The sequence below is a fragment of the Drosophila navojoa genome, chromosome X (genome assembly GCF_054131105.1).
Source record: "Drosophila navojoa isolate 15081-1374.11 chromosome X, UAZ_NAV_1.0, whole genome shotgun sequence".
Lineage (NCBI taxonomy): Eukaryota > Metazoa > Arthropoda > Insecta > Diptera > Drosophilidae > Drosophila > Drosophila navojoa.
Genome location: NC_142895.1, coordinates 18059717 through 18082266, shown reverse-complemented (window position 1 = coordinate 18082266; position 22550 = coordinate 18059717). Strand labels below are relative to the sequence as shown.

The 22550-nt window shown below is 40.2% G+C and overlaps 1 long non-coding RNA gene across 1 annotated transcript in view; it reads left to right on the top strand.

The window, feature by feature from the left end:
- LOC149090679 (uncharacterized) overlaps positions 1–22334 on the top strand; it is a 33859-nt gene extending 11525 nt beyond the window's left edge. Inside the window, exon 2 of the long non-coding RNA XR_016197324.1 lies at positions 21152–22334. This is a non-coding gene — a long non-coding RNA (uncharacterized LOC149090679). The remainder of the gene's footprint in view (positions 1–21151) is intronic.
- The last annotated feature ends 216 nt before the right edge of the window (positions 22335–22550 follow it).

The following is a 22550-nucleotide window of genomic DNA, read 5'->3' as shown; positions in this document are numbered from 1 at the left end:
CATTGATAACCCATTGAACTAGTCGATAACAATCGATTCCCTAATTGGCATTGGCAGTCGCGCAGCGCACTGCACATAGTAATTCCATTCGGAGAATAGTAAGTGCAAGTAGAGGGAATCCCATTTGACGTATATTGCATTTTTTGCTGTTTCATTTGCTTTTCAAGTTTTGTCAAACGCTTATTGCATTGCGACACTATGCCATAAGCTGATAGAGTACAGCGGAGGTCGATAACAATCGGGTTCCTATTCGTCTCGATACATTATTGCTCATCTTTAAGCACTTATTGCACATCAAAAAGAAATAATCTTGTTAAATCACAGCGGATATCGATAAAAATCGATTTATTATCGCCAGTTGCCATCTCTAAGTTTTCCAAAGTATCATATCCTCTTCAGGCCACACAGATAGAACTCAGCAGCAGTCGCTGAGACTTGCACATGCGTAGGGTATTTGCTAGTCAGGCATTTACCTTGTCTTACCTATTTTGCCATAGAAACGAGTCATTTATCGCTCATCATTTATGAGCATATTTTTTTGTTGTTGAATTTTCGCATTAATTCGCTAATGCTTGTCGATTGCACTTCACTTGACTGCCAAATCGGTTGCAATCTGGCTCTGAAGAGCGGCTTGAGCGACCCGCACAATTAAATAAATATCAATTTATCGACCTTACACATGAGTTGGCCAGTCAAATCTGAAATTTTTTTAAAAATATGTTTATGTATATGTACATATATGTATGTTTCTAATTGCCGATTGGGAGTTGGAGCATAAGACTAGCTCCGCTATATCCCAGTTAAAGCTCTCTGTATATGAGATACTATATTTATATTGTAGATCTATAAACTATCTTTAATATATATATGGACTATAAACATCTATATATGTATATTGTAGATCTCTATTATTTCCTTAATATAAATGTATATATTTTCTGCAAATAAAACCCTACATATACCATATCATATACATGCATATTATTATATTTATTTAATATACATTCATGTAGTCTATGATATAATAGCTAATAGCTATATTCGAAACTCTCATATAGATACCACACTACAAGCCATTGGCCCCAAATGACTTCAGCTTAGAGATAATCTCGTTCCAATCGAAACTCAATCAATTTAAAGCTGAAAACTAATGTTAAATAATAACTTGATGCTCTCTGCCTGCATTCGCATCGAAATATTCATTTGACATTGATTGAATTCCCTGCCCATATTTTATGAAATGAAAGAAATTTCTACACGCGCTTCGATTCCCTTTCATTTGCCAATTGCAATTTGAAATGTGAATTTTCCAATATTTGCGCACACCCGACCATTGTGTGTTCGCAGGGGGCGTGTCGAAAGGTGAGCGTGTGGCAGGAGCTGGGTGGGGGCTGGCGTGACGTTGGCTTTGGCTCATAGGCAGGGGGTGGGCGTAAATACGGCTAGTTGTAAATAATTAGAAGATAACGGTTTAAAAGCAAACAATGCAACAAAATGGCGCACATACCTATATGGAAACACGGGCGTTGGCAATGCACGACTAACAGATGCCCTCTATTTATGAATATGATTGAAGTGATGAAAGTTGCTTTAAAGTTTCTGACTTTAGTCAGGTAGAGAGAGATAGAGAGAGAGATAGAGAGCGAGAGGGAGAAAGAGAAAGAGAGAGAGATAGAGAGAGAGATAGAGAGCGAGAAGGAGAAAGAGAGAGAAAGTGAGGAAAAGATAGTTACTATATGATCCTCAATCGATAAAAGCAAATGTTATTGAGAGAAAGAGAGAGAGACAGAGAGATGGAGAGATATGGAGTGAGAAAGATTTAAATTGCAATTAAGAAAAAAAAAAAAAAAAAATAGAGAGAGATGAAAAGAGAGACGTTTTATTACTGTAAATACCGTCTATCGATAACAGTCATTGTTATTGAATATATCGATAACCACTCGAGTTCTCCCTCATAGAATATGTTGACAACTGCTCGGGTTCCTCCTAACTATAAATAGAGCTCTCAGTATGCTTCGGCTTTGAGTATCAGCGCAAAAAAGTAATATTTGCACGATTCGAAAGTTCGATATATGTATACATACATATGCATATATGTAACTAATATAGCCCATTTAGGGCGCACTATCAATTCATTTGGGGTATTAAAATAAATAAATAAATAACATGTCTATTATGTGCTATCAAACTGCAGCCAATGCCTAAAACAATTAGATGTGGGCGGTTTCATTGCGGTTACATGGCGATGAAGAGAGACAGAGAGAGAGAGAGAGAGAGAGAGAGAGAGAGAGAAGGGGGTGGGGATTGAGCATTAAAGCTGGGGTCTGGGGGCTTAGTGAATGCGACTATTTGGCCACTATTGCTAATCAGCGCAGAGTAAGCTGCTTAAATATAATATAAGCTGGAAAAACTACGCAATATGTTTGTGTGTGTGCATACATATAGATTGATATGTATGTGTGTGTGTGTGTGTGTATTTGCTGCAGCGATTTGCGGTCAAATTATGTTTAGAACATTGTAATTATTAAATGCGCAAATGCGACAAGCAAATTGTTTAACTGAGAGGCAATCGAGAGAGAGAGAGAGAGAGAGAGAGAGACAGAGAGGCCCAAACCAGCTGTCATAAGCACACACACATACACACACACATGCCAACTATATATGTATATAATTTTATGTAAATAAATAAAATATGCATTACATGTGCAACAAATAAATGAAACAGACGATAATGCCATATAATTGACAGGCGATTTATGCCAAGTTTATAGCAGGAGCAGCAACAACAACAAGCAAACAAAATGAATTGAACACATTGGCCATTTGTTCAATCGCATTTGCTGGCCATCATATTGGGCTCTCAATTATTCATTTATGTATTTGCCGTCGCTTGGGCTCGCTCGCATCAAAGCAAATCTCTGGCTTAATTTGAAGTGATTCGCATTATCAAAGCGAAGATGCCTAATGCAAATGCCTGGGATTTGCGCAATTTCAGCTCGCACAAATTGTAAGGTGAAAATGTTGCCTTTGAGCTTAATAACAATGCCAAGCAAATGGATTGTTTATCTGCTCATGGCCAGCTGAGTGTTATTCATAATTAAGGCATTCCACAAAGTCTACGAATCTCCTCATGTGTGGCCGGCAAACATTGACTTTAAGCTGAAAGTTCTGTCGGCAGATTGAAGCGGGATCTGAGCTCGATTTCAGTAATGAGGCCACAAAGAGGTCAAGCTGGAAATGTCGATAACAATAGGCTGTACTGTGTCTCTTGTCTTCAAATAGATATTTGCAAATGACCTGAAAATTATGGGGAGACATATCAATAATTGCTTCAGCTATCAAGCACTTAATGGGTTTGGCTTAATATAAATATAATTTTAAATATATTTTAATACATATAATAAAGCTACAAAACTATCAAAGTATAGCAGCAAAGCTATCGATAGTGGCTATACACGATGAATGTAACTTTTGATAGTCGCGAGCATAAACATATATTTTAATATATATGTATATGAAAGCTACGATAGTGTATATCAATAGTTTCAAGCAAATACGCAATCGAATCCAAAAAATAGATATTTTATTCCGATTTACAAAGAAACTTAAATAATCGATAACGAATTTTGTCAAGGGGAATATCTTTTCATATATCTTTTTCATATATTGCGATTTTTTATTTAGCGGGGTAAACAAAAATTTTCAAGACTCTACTGTATTTGAAATACATATACTTGAGCTGCGAATTAATCGATGGTATCTGTGCACGATGTTTTCCCCTTTCGATAGTTTCAAGCTTATATATGTCAATGCATTTATTGCAGCTACAAATTCATTGATAGTGCTTAGCTATAGACTAAAGCAGATATACATATTTAATTTACCTATCTTAGAACTACGAACCTATCGATAAGGGTGGCACTAACAGAATTCAATATTGGATACTTCAAACTCATATAAATCAATACCGATATTGCGGCTGCAGAGCTATCGATAGTGACTCCACTTACTGGTTTCACCTGTCGATAGCTATTGCGACTAACGGTAAAATTGTCTATGTATTACTCAGCTCTTATACATCTTACATATACCTCCACACATACATGTAATACTTTATAGATTAAACCAGACGAGCAGCTTGAATTTGCATTTCTCTTTAAGCTTCGCCTCTATAGATGGACAAATAAGTGTGTTTTTCGTTTTTTGGGCGTTGGCAGATTAAGAACTAATACAAATCAGCTGAGCCGAGTTAAGTAAATCAAATATACTCAAGTGGCACATTCGAAGCCGAGCGAATAAATTGAAAGAGGTCGAAGTTGAAATTTATGCACAATTAAAGTGACTCCTGTGCTGTCGGCCAGGTGAATTTTGTAAGCTTCAGATTTGGAATAGTTTGCATCGGTTGAGAAGTGCACTGAACCAATACACTGAATGCTTGAGCAGGCATAAAAGGAAACGCATTTGGATTTGGTTAGAGAAAGCTTTATTCAGCTGCAGCTGAAAGCACTTTCATAGATTATTTCTTTTTTTGCTTTTTCTTGTTTGTTTGTTATTTGTTTTCGTTTTTCTGCTTCTTCTTCTTTTTTTTTTTAGAGCCCAACTCAATTTTCTGTAGAAATTAACTAGATGCAGTTGCGCTCGCAATTGAGCACAAGCTGCAGCTGCTGATACAATGGCTGTGCATCAGAGAGATTAAATTATTGAAATGTCTATGCCCAAATGCCACGCCCCAACACACACAGACACTGCCAGCTGCAAGCTCATCGTGTGCCTATGTGTGTGTGTGCCTATGTATCGATGCAAACATTTCCGGCTCAAAACGCTAAAATGTCACGTCGATGCTGTAATGTTGCTGTTGATGAAGCCCAACTTCTGATGCCTGTCAATCAGCAGAAATTGAGGGTTGCTATTGCTGCTGCTGCTGCTGCTGTTGCTGTCTAACATGTCGTGTCGTTGCCCTGGGCTAGGAGCCTGGCAAATATGTGTGTCAACTGGCAGTTGATGCCATTGACGCGGCAGCAATGCAGCTGCAATTGCAGCCGCCAGTTGGAGCTGCCAAGTGTGAGTTGTGGCTTTTAAACCTCTTCCGATAAAATTCCTTGCATAATTTTTAAATGAAAATCAACTACAACACTTAAGCAGAGACTGTCTGGCCAGCCAGTCAGCCAGTCAGGCAGTGAGCCAGTGAGCCACTGAGCCAGCCATTCAGGCAGTAGTAAAAGAGCTTCAAGTATGTGGAACATCAAGTGCTTTTCCACAGCCATTTTCCAATAAGTTTGTCGCCTAACTGTGCCACCCCGTCTCCACTCACACACACACACAGAGAGACACTTTCTCTGTGGCTCCTTCTTTGAGTGTTTTTACGCTGTGGCTGATCAGCCTGTAGGCCCTCGTAAGTATGCTAAGTTTTTTGCGCCACGTCGGCGCCTTGCCAAATGACAGAGTGTAAATCTAAGTGGCTCAAATGTGTCGACTATTAGCCCCATTGCCCTGCCCAGCCACACCAAGCCCCGGCCACGGCCCGGCCCCGCCCCTTGCCCACATTCCGCATGTCGATAGCAATGCGGAAGCGATTTTTGAAGCTCTGCACGTTCTCAGCGTGTTCTCGGCTTTGTGGCCATTTTCTAGCAACTTTCTAGCCCAGCCCCCCCACCTCTCTCTCTCTCACTCTCTTTTTTCGCTGTGTGAGTGTGTGTGTTTTTTTTTCTTTGCTCATTCGCGCTTCATTGTTTTATTTGTTTGCGCCGCTGCTTTTGCACTTATTGCTGCCGCTGTTGTCGCTGGCGCTGCTGTTGCAGCTGTCGCTGCCACTTTTCAATGCATTTTCATTTATTATGCAAATTGAAGTTTGCAAGCCGCGAGCGCAGAATACAAAGAAAAAATTATTTGCCCAAGCAGCTTGTGTTATTTTTCAAACTAACCCGCCCGCCCCTCCGCCCATCTGCGCAAACTAATTTGACATTGAAATTATGTGTAAAGTGTATGTTAGGCAAGGCGAGAGAGCGAACGAGCCAATGGGAGAACGGGAGAATGTAGGATGATGGATAAAAGGACAACGGAAAACAAAAACATTGCATAGGATAACTCAATTGGGCAACTTGATGAAATTGCCATCAACTAAGGCTTGCAGGAGATGGGACAGAGAAAGAGAGAGACAGAGAGAGCAGAGCTGCTTGGCGAGAGAGCAAGACAGAGAGTTACTTAGATAACTATTGGATAACTCACATATATATGGTATATATGTCAACTACTATATGTCAAATAATTCTCATGTCTGGCAATTCTCAATTCATTCAAGCTTGCTTTGATGGGTAATAGATTTGATTAGAGGTTAACTAATATTGTGATATGCTTTTTACGATTTTATCTCCGTTAGTTACGATACTCTGAAGCTAAAGTCTTTGTCTTTTGTATTGAATTGAATAATCTTCATATTCTAATCACAGTCTAACTGACTATCGATAGCCGAGTATCGATAACCTTATAGTTAGCTGTCGATAGTCAGGTATAGTTATTTTAGACTTGACTGACTGTTCTGTGTACTCATATAGAAGTCTCTATACTAATATAGATATATGTACATATACATATTTACTGGATACTATACTATTCTATATACATGTAAAAGAATCTTCTGCTGACTGTACACTACATGTGTGACATAGATGTAATTCATTCCTTTTCGGCTGTTCACTCGATACTATACGTATCTAGATTGCATAGTTTCATCTACTTATATTCAGAATGCATTATATAAGTCCTATAATAACATGAGCATGGAAGACTCTTCTGTTACCATTCAAAATATACTAAATACGACAGGTGTATGTTACCATAGATAATAGATTCGTTAAGAGCTAGCCCCTTTTAAACTAGATATTATACTAAATTAGACTTGATAAATTCATTCACTACTACCACCACTACAGAATATATATAATACTAACATTCACATGACAGACTCTAGTATCTCTAGTAGATACTATTAAAATGCTACATACGACATACATACACTAACATAGATGTGAGCGACTCTTTAAAGTCGTCCTTTAAGCTAAAAGAGACTTGACAAATACTTCGACTACTATTCAGAATATAATATATATACTATACCAAAACTCTTCTGGTACTATTCAGAATGTAATATATATACTATACCAAGACTCTTCTGCTACCATTCATAATAAACTAAATGCGACATATATTAAAATATGCGAATGTAATCGACTCTTTATCGATTAATCACCATACACACAATGTAATATCGACTCGATCAATTCTTCTCCCATTCAGAATATATTGTGTTGTGATATTAAATGTATTATTATAATATTAAATATTATTATATGCCATACTAGAATATATTTCCCAGTTATCTGTCATTTATAATTTATACAACTTTCACATCGCTTCAACTCCGCTTATACGTCCAGTCTGCATCTGAATTGCGCCCCAATGGAATTGATTAAATTATAATTTGATGTGATTTTAAGTGGCAGTCATTTACATTCACCTGGCCACTTATTTATTCATTAAAAGTCAACTTGAAACGCTTAGCCAGCCGATTGGCAATTCCATTTAAAGTTGATTCTTTTAGCACTCATTGCGTTCGCTTTGAATCATTGCCAGATGTGCCGCCTAATATCGACATTATGTCACAGCGCTGTGATTTATGGCTCAGCACACACACACACACACACACACGCACACTCCAACTCAGACACTCGCACACCCACTCGACGGTTGCACGCCCACGTTAATGGGCATTATTATGAAAAATCAAATTATCACTGATTGCTGGCAAAGATGCAGGCGGTTGGCTGGGTGGGTGGGTGGTTCTGTGTGGTTGGCTGGGTGGCAGGACGTGCCTGGTCACGTGACTGGCCATGTTTATGATCGGCTATCAGTTTAATGGCTTGAATCAATGAGTTCATGGCCTCGCTCTGTCGTCTTGCTCTGGCCAGCTGCCGTGCCACTGGAGTTGGCCACAGAAAGCGCTTGCCTTATATTTGTGCAACAAATTTAATCAGTTCCATTTTGCTGCACGTTGCAAGTTGCACGTTGCCAGTTGCCAGTTGCAAGTTGCAAGTTGCCCTGCTCTGGCCATTATTTTCGCTTCCATTTGGCCCGCACTTAGCTCTCTCCCTGGATGGGCGGCACGGGGGACGGGCTGCGGCGGGGCAGACACGCTTTCACAAATGTTTCGTCTGGCTGTGGTGCCCAAAAATAGCCCAGTCGATGATTCGCCGGCATAAATAGGCTGCTCCAGACACGCAAAGCTGCCACCCAGTTCAGAGTCAGCGTCATTAGATGTGTACACATTTGCCATTTAGCATCTAGCTAGCAACCAGCTAACAGCAACCAGCCAACAGCTAACAGCCAACAGCCAACAGCAGCCAGCTACCATTTCAATTTGCCATTTTTAGCAAACAGCAAATGGCGCGTGGGTGTCACGCTGGCTGCAAAGGGAGCTGAGCAGCTGGGGCGGTGCTGGGACGGTGCTGGGACAGTGTCGAACGATGCACTGTCTGCAGTCTCGATGGAGGCGACGCACATGTGCCAATGACATCAGCTTCACCTATGTATCTATGCGAGAACAGACTTGTTTCACTGCGAAAACAATTGAAGGCGTCCAAAAATATTCTACAAATTGGCCAATTGATTGTAGCTAGATGGTAGAGACTGTAAATATATGAAGTCAAGTCAAGCCATCCAGCTTATTATATTGCATTTAGTGTGGGTCAAAGTAGTCACTCTTTAGGTTAAAAATTATTGCAAATAAATAAAAAAAATAAATACAAAACTAAACAAAAAAAAAAAAAAAATAAATAAAAATAAAATAAAAAAATATATAAAAAAAAAAATAAATAAAAAATACATAAATAAATAATTTAAAAAAAAAAACTTAAAAAAATAAATTACTATTGTCAAACCATCGATAGTTTTAGCTATCGATAGTATTTATTTATTGATCAATTTAGTTATTTTACAAAACTAAAAGTTCATTTTCGAGCAAATACAAAGACGTTAAATTAAAAATAAAATAAAAATAAAGAATATAAATAATAATAATAGAAAAAAATTATAATCCATTCATTATCTAATCTTACCTTCCACTGCTCTTCCGGTAACTATCAACCTTTAACTATCGGCTAAATGAGACGATAATCCATAACAAACATATATCGGTGATCTATGGCAAACTTTAATCTAGATTGTTACTAAGGTCACCTTATCAGAGTCTATAGTAAGGTGTCATCGATGTTTTCAACAGCTTCTTATAGACTCTGAGGGAGTGTCGATGCTTAAATCAGGCTAAGCTCGTTAGTGAAACACACACACACACACAGACACCCACACTCGCACACACACCCACATATAGTCTTGGCAAGTTTCAAGGTTTTGCAATCAACTCATGCAAAATAGCTATCGATGTCAGCGAATCGCCAAGGCAAAATACAATCTATCTATGGTACATACATACACACACTCATATAGAGATATGTATATATGAATACATATGTGTATGTGCGTATGCATGTGTATAAACATGCATATATATATATTTACATATTGAGTCAAAACTTTGCTCCGCTGCCAAATCGAATAAGACAATTCATTCGCTTGAGATAATCGAATTCGCATCTGTGGGCTTATGGCCCGCTGGCATTGTTTACAGCCATTTGAATTGTAAACGAACCATGTGAATTTCTATTACAAAGTTTCTTCGGGCCAAGACATGAATGAAAACCGTTAAGATTGCGACCGAGCCGAAACCGAACATATTGGATCAGACATATTGAATAATTGAAGCTGCATACTAAGTATTACGTGAAAGCCAAACTTTCGCCATAGTGAAGACAGTTCCACGACGTTTGCCCCGAGAGGCGCGATATGACAAAATCTTTGCGTAATTGTGCTAGAATATGCCACACACTTAATAATTCATTTTTGCTCCAAATGCCCCCTGCCCCTGCCCCTGGCCATGGCCCGGCCAGCGCACACACTAAATGCAAATCTTCAAATTACATGTGTATTTATTTCGGCCCATAAGCCGAAAGAGCAGAGCACAGAGAACACAAAGACATCCAGATAGAAGCTAAACCAAAAACCAAAAACCAAAAACCAAAACCAGAAGCCAGATCTCGTGCCAGGCCGACGACATCGTTGACGTTTTGGAATGTAATTTTAGCCTGGGGAGCCAAAACTGGCAAAACTCGCAAAGTTTTATAGAAAAGAAGAAATGTGCAGAAAAAAATGAGAGAACAAAACCAGCTGATGGCCACGGGCGGCTGCACTATCGAATACCCTGTGCGCTAGTTGAAAGTGGTACAGCAATATATTTGATATATTTTATATGAATTTTTATGCACATTTTTACAAATATAATTTTTAGTCAATGAAAATAAAATAAATAATGACTTTGTAGTTTAACAACAAATAAATTTTATTTTTTATTTATTTATTTATTTATTTATTTATTTTTGTAATCTGTCTTATACTAAACTATGAGCAAATGTATTGCTGGCTATATGTATATAAAAAAAATGCATATATAAATATATATTTTCTTAATTTTAATGTTTTTTAATAAATACATTTTAAATACATTTAAAATTTTATATACCTAGCTGTTTATCAATAATCAGCTTTTAAAAAAATTTGTAACAAATTTTTAAATTCACCAATATATTTTTTATAATATAATAAATTAATTTGGTTTATTACACATAAATATAAATGTAAACAAAATTCATCAATATATTTTATTACATCAATTTTATTTATTAATAATAAAATTTACTTCGCAAATACATTTTATAAGATAAACTTTTATAATAAATAAATAATTTAAAATTTAAAATTTAAACTACATAGGCTTATCAAGTTTTTTAGAGATTAAGCTGATATATATATATATATATATATATATATATATATATATATATATATATATATATATATATATATATATATATATATATATATATATATATATATATATATATTTAAGTTTATTTAAGTAAGCCCATATATGTATATATTTGCGAATTAAAAAATCTGTAGGAGCTCTTTATTATGGCCAACACTTAAATAATATATTTTTTCAATTGAAATTTTTTAATTGAAAAAATTAGTAATTTATAGATTTTTATATTTTATTTATTTAATTTAATACATATCAAACTTTTTAAAATAAATTAGTTGTACATTTTAACTCATTTAGACTAAGCACGTCCACAACTGTATATGCCGCACACGCCTCCTGTACAGGGTATACGTGCTCTTTTACTGGCAGTGTGGAAAATGCAACAGTTTAAAAAAGTAACAAAAAAAAAAAACGACACGAAATGTGCACAAATGTCAAAACAGCGGCTACAGAACATATCTGTGTGTGTGAGTATGTGTGTGTGTGTGTGCATGCGTATGCATCTGTCTGCATGTGTGGAATATTCATACCATATGCATGGCGAGTGCAGAGAGCATATCACTGGAATTCTAATTTGCAAGCGAAATTGAACGGAAATGGCAATTTTCAAAGTGAAATGCGACGAAAAGTTGCGACAGCTGCAAATGTTTGCGCCACCCCAGAAGACGACTTGGCAACGAGCAGCGGGCAACAGAGGAAGGGGGGTTGCTGAATCGATATCGAAATCAAAATCGAAATCGAAATCGAATTCAACTCGAATGATCGGCACACAGGTGAAAGTGAACAGGATGAAACGAGAATAAAGCATGCTCGGGCATGCTCGGGCATGCCGAGTGTGGGTGGCACTAACTAACGCCACTCGAGTCAGCCAACAGGCATTTTTACAACTCATTTAACAAGGCAATGCCAAAAGCAAAGCAAAACGAAGGAAGCAAGGAGGAAGAAGAAGAATGGATGAAAAAAAAAAAATGAGCAAAAGAAAAGCACATTAACCGCAAGCCCCAACGATGATGACGACAATGAGCCAAGCGCTGGCAGCAGCTTGTGGCAGCACCCAAAGCCAGACACAGTCATTCACACACATACACACACACACACACATACACAGAGCGAGCAAAGCAATTTGAATATTCGACTTCATTAAATGAGCGCGTTTCAGAAAACGCTTTCGCTCTCGCCACGTTGTTGTTGCTGTTGTTGCTGGTGTGTTTTTTTTTTCTTCTTTCCTCTCGACTGTCTGCCCCGGCTCATCTGTTTTGCCACTTCATCGTGCTGGTCAGTGGAGCAGCTGTCTAGCAATTTATCAGGCAAGGGTCTATGGAGCGTACCCAAAACCCCAAGTCGACCGCATGCCAAGCAGCAGCCCGCGTGCTGGGGGCTGGAGGCTGGAGGCTGCGCCGGGCCATGCGGGGCTTGCCAATGGCGTGCCACTGCTGTTGGCTTCTAATCTGCGTCTTGTTGGCAACAGATTGAAATTTATTACGCATAAATCTAGGCATTCATTTGCACCTGACCGGGCTGCAAGGTTGACACGAACGCGCCGCTATGCAAACTATTTGTGGAAGCAACAGTTTAGCGGCTCTGTGCCACCCAACAAACGGGGCGGAAGGGGGGCGCATGCCTGTAGGTGCGGTTAGCTGAGATGGCAATTGGTAGCGGTGCTGTGTATGGCACTCGAGCACAGGTGACAATCGGCAGTGGCAGCCACGAACGAGGCGCTGACGTTGGCAGCGGCATGGCCAGTGGCTGTGGCGTTGCCAGCGGCAGCTGGAGCTGAAACGTGCCGCAATGTGCGTGATTGCCAGTCAGGGTGAAGTGTGGGTGGGGGAGCAGGGGCAGCTGGCTAGGCAGCCGGGCAGATTGGGGGCAGATTGTTGGCTCATTGGCACAAATAGATTTTCATTTCACTCTGTTGTTGTTGTTGTCGTTGTTGCTCAAGTTTTAGAGCCTTTTGAAATTCGAGGCCAAAGACGTGCTGCAAATGCCTAACTAAGGCATCGATACATGAGCTGGGGCCACAAGGACACAGTCCGCTGCAGAGGCACAAGGATTCACGCATCAAATGGAGCTGGAATTCTGAGTGGAAGCGAAACGATATGGGCAGCAAGGCTTGATAAACAACAGAAATGCAGAGGCGCAGACAGTTAAATGGGATGGACAGCAGAACGGAAAGACGGACGGAAGACCAAAGCGAGGCACTGAGAGGGCAGACGGACGGACAGACGGATGGACAGGCCATCGTACACTGACTTTCCTTTGGCTTAGTCAGCAGCAAGACTCATATTCGTACTCACAGTGACACACACACACACACACACTCACACACTCGCAGTCCATCCATCCAGAACTCTGGCATATTTGAAGTTCAATAAAAAGAAACCAATCGACAGACAAAGGCAGCAAGACGCCACGCCAGTTATCAGACAAAGATTTCGATGCATATGAAAGATGCGCAAATGACAGCCAGCACAGTGCATACGAAAAGTTGACGCCCAACCAACAGGATTCTCAATTGAATCGACCAAAATTAGCAGACAGCATAGCCCTACTTATATTAGCAAATGGATGAACATAAGTTAAGAAATTATGTATATTCGAGCGCATACTTTTGAGGCGCACTGTGGCAAAGCTGCCGCTGGTTAGGCCGACTAGAATAACATATATTCTGATGGCTCACATAAATCTTTTTATTTGCATTTTTAAATGTGTGAAACGTGCCTCTCGTCTGCTTGTGCATAGACTTGTGCGAGCCACTGTGCCCACCCGCCAACCGTGTCAAATCATCAATTTGCATGGGTAAAAAGCAGTTTTCATAGCCATCTCACACTCTTGTTTTGTTTTTCATCATTCTTTTATTCTTTGTTTTTTATATGCCCGTTATTGCTATGTTTATATTGCTCTGCACTGGCTGGTCCTGACTTCGTCTGCCAGGACTATTTGCCAGGACTATTTGCAATGCCTTTATAGTTTTTCACTCTTGTTTCCTGTGTATTTGACTTGGCACATGTTATTTTGCTTCTGCTGCCCATGCTGCCCATGCTGCTCCTGCTGCCCATGCTGCTCCTGCTGCTCCTGCTGCCCATGCTGCTCCTGCTGCTGTGTGTCTTTGCATATCGCTGAAACTTCTTCAGTTTGAAGAGACAACTCATAAATGACACTAATACTATGACAAGTCTGGCCGAAGAGCTAGTCAAAGTCTCTCTCTCTCTCTTTCTCTCTCTGTCTCTCTCCCTTTCTGTTTGCTGTTGGGCTTGCAAATTCTCTAGATGTTGTTCGTTTTGTTGTTGTTGCTGCTGTCGATGCTGTTTGATAGCAAATAGAACGGAACTTGAAAGTCGCCTTTGCCATTTTTTGCTGAAGACCTATCAACTCATAATTTGTTATACCATTATCTGAGGATATGATCTCCTCCTTGGGCACTTTCGATAGCATCAAATGACATCCATTTGTGCGATAGCTTGTGAGATTTTCTACGATGTTGATATATCGTCTTACTACAGGCGTAGCTAAAGAACATTTTTGTATGCATAATTTAAAAATAATATATTTTAGACCTAAAAAATTTGAAGAAAGGTCATTTAATTTTTAAAAAATTTAATTTTCGTGAATACTTGAATAATCGAATATTTTTATATACATATTTGTATACAAATATTTTTTTTAGTATACTTCTAAATATCTTTTGAATGACTTTAAATATATTATAAATATTTTTAAGTATTTAAAAAAATATTTTTGTATACTTAAATTAAATTTTAATATTTTATCATTAAGTTGGAATAATTTTCCAAAATTTTTTGAATGCTTTAAAATATGGAGAAACTGTTGTTAAATATTTATTAAATTATTTATTATATATATATTATTTATTATACATTTATAAAATATTATTTTTTTATTTTTAAAATATATTTGTAAATATTTATTTATTGTTTTTTTGGTTATTTTTTTCGAATTAAAAAAAAATGTCTTTTCAAAATACTTAACCACGATTATTCCATAGTCATTAGCTGTTAAGTCGATCGATGGAAACATTGAATGGAACCACTGTAGATAGCTCTACTTCTATTAAATACAATTTAAATCCGAGTTCATTGAGCTGGAAAATCAGCTTGTCGTAGCACAACTCAGAAGGTAATTGGAACAATGAGCCACGCACCGCCAGCCCAGTTAACATCAGTCACAGTTGACACAGCTGACAGACTAGACAAGCTCATAGATTGAATGTCATAATAATAATGATGATAATAATGTAAATGATAATGCTCAGAACAATGATCATGCGCTTGAGCGGATTAGCGGCAATAAATTTGGCTAGTCGTGCGATTAGTTTGTTAGAGTATTTAAGTTTTCCCATCTGCGAAAAAAAAAGTATGATTTTTTTGTCGTTTTCTTTTTCTGCTTTCTTTCTCGTCTGCCCTTATATTGTGCTCAAGTGTGCAGCTTGCTGTGTGTGTGTGTTGCTTCGTTGTTGTGTGTGACCTTCGTTACGTGTTTGGCAAGTTCATTTTTAGCGCGTAAAGTTAACTCCGAGTAGAGCAGCAGCAGAGGCAGCCAAATAAACACAGTGTTTGCTCAAGTAGTTGCAAGTGACGCTGAGTGCTTGTGAAGTCCTCCCAGCACCAGCAACGCCCTGGTGTGTCTGTGTGTGTGTGTGTAGTTGAAGTGTGTATGCGTGTCTGTGGCACACGCGCCCCATTATATGCTTTATGTGCTTTATTATATGGCGCACACACAACAGCAGCAGCAACAAAAAAACACGCAGGCATAAACATGTGTAAGCAACTGTACATGTGTGTGTGTGTGTGTCAGTGTTTGACAAAACTTATTGTATGACACTGAGCATCAACGCCCTCGCATGTATGCATAAAAAGCGACTGCCTGTTTCCTACCTAATTTGGCAACATTGCGAATTTCTTCATTTTTCATGCATGCTAATGTTGAATATTTTGACAGCCATTGCTGAGCACACACACACACACACACACATACACACAGAGGCACACACACACTTACACATGCGTTTGCTTGGTACAGTTATCAGTAAATATTATGTGCGCATTCTTGAAGCACTTTCGTGTTGCCTTTGCCCACGTCAGAATGAATTATAAATGCCTTCGCACATATTTGCAGTTAATTATGTGTATACATTTGTCGCCCACTGTGCATGCCAACAAAGCATTCTGCTGGCCCGAGATGCAATTGCCTGTAATTATAATCAGTTACATTTAAATACAGTTTCTGGCCAAATTCTCTGATTAATTAGGGATCAAAGTGAGCCCAAGGCGCTGGCTCAGCTTCAAGCTTCGAGCTTCAACTTCACTGCTTATAGATACTATATTTTCAATTACAAATTTAATTGAATTATTGCAAAAATAATAATGGAATTTCGTATTACGATTTGCTCAGTAACCCTGCACAAGAATTCCATGTAAATTCTGTTTATTTCTGCTGGGACAATTAAAGTAATTAATGTGAGCTCGCTTTGATCTCGAGGGCCGCTCAGAGCCCGTCGACTGCAGTGGCAGTCAGCCAGCCAGGCATGCCGATGCATTGCATTAATTAATGTGGCCAGAGAGCTGCATTTACACAATCACCTCCCCCCCCCCCTCCCCCCTCCCCCTCTCTATGTGCCAATTAGCAGTTGTTTGTCTGCAGCAGTTTGATTCATCTTGATTTCTAGACTTGAATTGTTTGGCCCATTGAAGGGGCTTCGATTGCTGGTAGGCTGTGCTGGGCGGGGCACTCGTCACTTTCATTACGAAATGGCCTTGACACGCGCCGCATGCCACATACCACATGCCGCATGCCCGCCTGCAACTTTGATCCATCTCTAATCAAATTCAATAAAGATGCATTACAATTGCGCATAAATTCGAGTCGAAATGGAAATCGAAATGGATGGATGCATTGAAGGTCCTGCATAAATACATGGACAAACTAACAAATTCATGCATATGCAATACATGCAGCATATGAGTTTCTATACCGTTAAACCAAACCCTCACACACATACACACACACACATACGCACACATGTTTAAAGTGGCGTAACATTGGTAGACGCGGTTAATTCGAGCTTTAGAGAGAGAGAGAGAGAAGGAGAAGAGAGCGAGCAAGAGAAAGACAGAGAGAGAGGGGTGGGAGGGAGATGGGGGCAAGGACTTTCAGCGGTTGCATGCAGCTCATAAATATACAGCGACACCGCCGCATTGCACTGTGCGCGTTTGTGTTCGAGTTTGATCAAACAAGATGGCGGGTGCATAAACAAATACACCCAGCACACACACAGTGACACACACACACACACGCACACACACACACACTGGCATGCATATGCATGAGCACACATGCAAGTCAATGCTGATGTTATATGTGAGTGAAAGTGAAGTGAAGTGCGTCGCTGCGGGTAGTTTGAGTGGTGCGGGTGGTGCAGGTGGTGCGGTCGGGCTGGCTTTGCGGTTGGGCTTTCGCAATTGCATTTGTCGCCTGCAAACAAGCGGTGCAGCCCCCACGAAGCAGCTTTTGATTTGCATAATCTCGGTTTAATGTTCCTCCGGCTGCCGCTGCTGTCATTGTTGTTGTCACACATATTTGCTGTTTATGTGTGTGTGTGTGTGTTTTCTCTCCTTTTTTTTTTGCCATCTTGCCAAAGAGAAACACAAGCGATCCACAAGCCGTGCACATGTGGCAATTGCATTTGGTTTCATCGCGACTTGTGAGCTGCTTGTCGAACTGCCGGCAAGGCGCTCAGCCAAGGCTTACAGCTCAGCCAAGAACTGGGCCAATATGCCACGCCAACACAGAGAGATGAAAAACGCGACAGAGAGAGGGAGAGTGAGGGAGCGTGAGATATACCATTAAAGAAAATGTTAAAGAAATGCTGCTAGCAATCGCAATAAACAGAGCTAAAGAGATAAGTTTGCCCAAAGAGATTGTGAGCGATAGTGAGAGAGAGCGAGAGAGATTGTTATATAGAGAGATGCAAGGGTGAACATGACTTAGGCGGGCTACTTAACACTCATCGTTTCTAAATCTTAACTTAAATCAACTCTAGTTGCTTTTGGCTTAGTATATAAAAAATAAATAAATATATTAATAGCATCAATAACATTTATAATAATAATAATTATATATATAATATATTGATTATCTATATAAACTATATTATAAATATTATGTAGGTGTATACAAACTTTATTTATATTTTTTTTTTAATTTTCCTCGCTTTTCCCCGCTCCCGATGCATCTGCATTTGCATATTTAGCTGCAACTCTGCCACATTTTGTGGCGCGGAGCTCTTTTGTCTGGCTGCTGCGTGCTCTGTGTCAAGGATATTGCTGCTCTTTATCTGGCCGGGATTAACAACATGTTATCCTTAACACGCGCTGGCGCTTCCTTCTTTTATTAGTGTTGCAGCCGTTATCCTTGTTGTTGTTGCAGCTGATGCTGTTGTTGTTTACCCATTACATGTTAAGGGTATACTTGCACATAAATATACGATTGCTAGGTAAACCTATGCCTAGATAGATACCCATACCCGTACCTATACCCATACCCGTACCTATACCCATACCCATACCCATACCCATACCCATACCAGTTACCCATAGCCATATTCATTCCCATACCCATACCTATACCCATACCTATACCCATACCCATACCCATACCTATACCCATACCTATACCCATGCCCATGCCCATACCTATACCTATACCTATACTTACTCCCATAACCATACAATGCTATGGCCATATCTAAGCATATCCATATCTATACCTACAATTATACCCATACCCATACCTATACCTACGCCCATAACTATACAATGCCCATGTCTATGGCCATATCTATTCATATCCATATCTCCGCATCTAGTGTCTCTGCCGAGTGTGCATTTTCCACTTGAGCTTGCTCACCTCCTAGTTAAGCACTTTTGGCTACCAGGCGCCAGTCGCCAATCGCCGGGTTGAGTCGCTGTAGCAGTAGGTAGGTGTAGCTGGAGAGGATTCGGGCTTCGGTCGCGCTGCACGTCAGATGCGTAACAAGAATTATTACCACATTTTTGCTTCGCCTTGGAGCAGCACGAGTTTCGGGAGGGATCCCATCCTGGCAGCCGTTGGCCAAGCTTAGCGCCGCTGGCAGATTTGCGCGTTGCCTTTGTCATGGCCAACCAGCGGCGCTAGCTCGTGCCACGCCCGGGCCCGGCAGGCCGCGGGCTCAGAGTTTTTCGCGGCGCGGGTGGTGCTGGTGGTGGTGGTTGGTGGTGCGGGTAGCGTCTCATGGCATGCAAATTGCGCGACGCCTTGTTCGTGGCCATGTTTGGCGCAGCATAAGGCTCTGCTGCCCTGTAGCCATGTTGCCGTAGCCGTAGCCGTAGCCGTAGTCGTTGCCGTATGGCGCTCTACCTTCATGCCTCTTTCAGGGTCCACTGGCTGGGTCGTGTCGCTCATACGCCGCGTTGCACACACAAAGCGCCAAAAAGCCCGGCAACACAGAAAAACGCACAGCGCAAACTGGAAAATGGAAAATGGAAAAGTGAACACCGCAAACAGCTAAGGGCTGCAAGGCGTTAGATCTGACGAGCGCAACCAGCAGCAGCCACTCCTCCACGCTACGCTCTCTATTCCCTCTCTCTCTCTCTCTCTCTCACTCTATCCTTCACTCTGTGTTTGTGTTCTTCACATTTTTTGTTTCTTCTACTGCCTGGTGTTTTTTTTTTTGTTTTTTAATTTTCTTGCTACAGGTTAAGCGGCCCTTGGCTTTTGGCTCAATGTATTTACCTTTGCGCCGTGGCCAGGCCCAGCCCCGTCTCCTGCTCTGCATTTCTCTTTGTTTTTTGACTCGGTTTTTGTTTAACAAAGAACGTGGCTGATACAATTGCAGCACAGCAACAACAACAGAAATAGAAAGAACGAAAGAAAAAAAAACACAACAATATTAATAACAACAGAATGAAACAAAAGTGGGCGTGGCCGTGGCGTGGCAAGTGTATAAGGCAAGCAGACTACAAAAACACAAAGCATCGGATTGATTGAATTTCGAATTTTTAAGCACTTTGGCCACACGGCCAAAATTTCGTTAGCCAAATTGCAAAAGGCGAGTGCACAGAACCGAAAATTGCACAGCACCAAAAGTAGATTTTATTCATAACAAAAACAAAACAAAAAGAAGTGGAAAGGGAAATGAACAAAATCCGATAAAATAGAAATAAAACAACTTGAAAGTCGTTCGTCTTAAGATCTCAAAACAGACCCTAGAGCAGCGCAGCCGAGGTGAGCTAGCTAAAGCAACGATAGATAGAAAAAGGTAGATGGATAAATAAATAATTATAGAAACATGGACAGATTGTGTTAGATAGGCAAGGACATGAATACTAAAGAGTTGGGCAGGCGAAAGAGGCTGATGCAGAGGCTGATGCAGAGGCTGGCTTTGAATGTGGGGAGGAGCCTTTGAAAAGGAGCGGCTGAAATCTGTTTGTCCGTCCGTCTGTCCTTCCGTCTCTGTGTCCGTCTTTGAGTCCGTCTCTCCCAGTGAACGCAGCCCATTTCATTGCTATTTAAGCTAGAGACTTTAAATTTCGATTATGTGCTCGTTGGTATATCCCCCATGGCTTCTGTTGGGGCGTGGCAAATCATTATTATAGCTGATACAGCAGAAACTCTACGACTGAAAAATCTGTGTTAAGTTTTTAAGTAAAGTTAAAATAATGCTTATGGGGTTCTTATTTAGTTTTTCCGCGTACTTAATTTCTAACAAATCATTTTTCATTGTATAAAATATTAACTTTAGGTAAACAAGGATAATGAATCCTGTAGTCTTGAATTAAAAATTATATATTATAAATTGACTATATATATTATTAATTATATATTTATAAATATATATTATTATAAATTGATCCCATATAAATAAACAAATAAATAGACCGTTCAATTGGGGCAAAGTATATTCCAGATTTATGGGAAAAAATAGAAAGATGTGAAAGAAGTGAAACTCGGATTAGCTTTGAGCTTAGCAGGCGTATTATATTTTCATGTTCTACAATTCGCTTTTACTTCTACAATTCATTTACATATTTCAGACACACTTAAAAAATTAATAATATGTAGGTAAAACTTAGCTCAAGTCTCAGCTGCGACTTAGCCAAAGTGCAAACAGAAACCTTTGTGATGTAGCAAGTTTTTCATTTGTTTCTCTTTCCACTCTCTTTGCAGGCCGTTTGAGGTAATTGACTAAGTGAAGGACAATAAGGACTTGAGGTATTTCATACATGTTTGGCTGCACAGATGAGTGCCAGAAAAAAGAGGCTCCACTGCAGCTGAGGCGGAGCAAGCGAAGCTCAAGCTCTGCTCGTTGACCAAGAGCCTAGCTATCAGCTAGCACAGAGAGAGGCACAGACAGAGAGAGCTAAGAGATAGAGAGAGAGAAAGAGAGAGAGCTGAATAAGTGGCACACAATGCGAAACAAAAGGCAAATGTGGCAAAAACTCTGAAGAGGACTCGTGCATATTGAATTACGCGACAAGTGCAAGCAAGTTTGAGGCTTTTTAAACTGTTTATGCTTCACTGGGTGAGCGGGTGGGCGGGTGAGCGGGTGAGTGGTTGAGCGGGTGAGTGGCTCGAGCTTGAGTGGCAAGCGGGCTGTTGCATGCCTGTCTGTCCGGCTGTCCGTCTCGCCATTAGTGTGAGTGCGCAGTGAATGCGACTAAATGAGTGTATGAACGCCATTCTTCTGTTATAACAATGGTAAAGTTTTTGAGCAGAGTTGCCTACGAGCTGCGAGCGCTGAGAGCCGAAAGCCGAGCGCAGAGGAGAGCCGTCCGGCAGCTCCACCTAAGCGAACATCGCCCTATAACTGCAGCAAACACTTAACACAATCAATACACACTTATTCACACTCCCACACACACACACACACACACGCACAGGCACACGCACAGGCGCGCGTATGCTGTGTGAAAATGAGTAAAGGAAAATGAGTTAATGGAAATTCTTAGCAACTATTGTGATTTGACAGCAGCGTGTAAACTTGAGCACAAAAGACGCCGCCAATGCTGCCAATGCTGCCACAGCCGACGCAGCAGCCCCGCCTCCTCCTCCTCCTCCTCCTCCTGCTGCCCACATTGCCCAACCGACACTCAGCGAGTGCTGTTAAAGTGTTGGAGCAACTGCACAAAGGCGACCAAAAACTGACAATTTAAAGAAAATTGCAAAGGAAACTCCCTAAAAGCAAGCCAGCGGGCATGTGGGCGGGCCGGGAAGCGGCGAGGGCATGGCCTCAACTTAGGACACTCCATACATACGAACGTATATATGTACATACTATATATATTTGCTTTTGTGTGCCGTTTGAAAGAGCGGCTAAAAAAGACATACAACAACAACAACAACAACAACATCGACAGCAACAGAAGGAAGAAAAGAAAATCCAACTTCAACTTAACTTCAAAAATAATGAGTGGCAAAGGAAGTGCTAAGATGAGTAGTTCGAGAGCTAAAAAGAAATACGCACAGAGACTGCACACACACACACACACATATATATATATACATATATACACAGCATATGTGTTGTGTTGGCCTCAGCGAGAACGCTTGAAATGCTGCGATAACT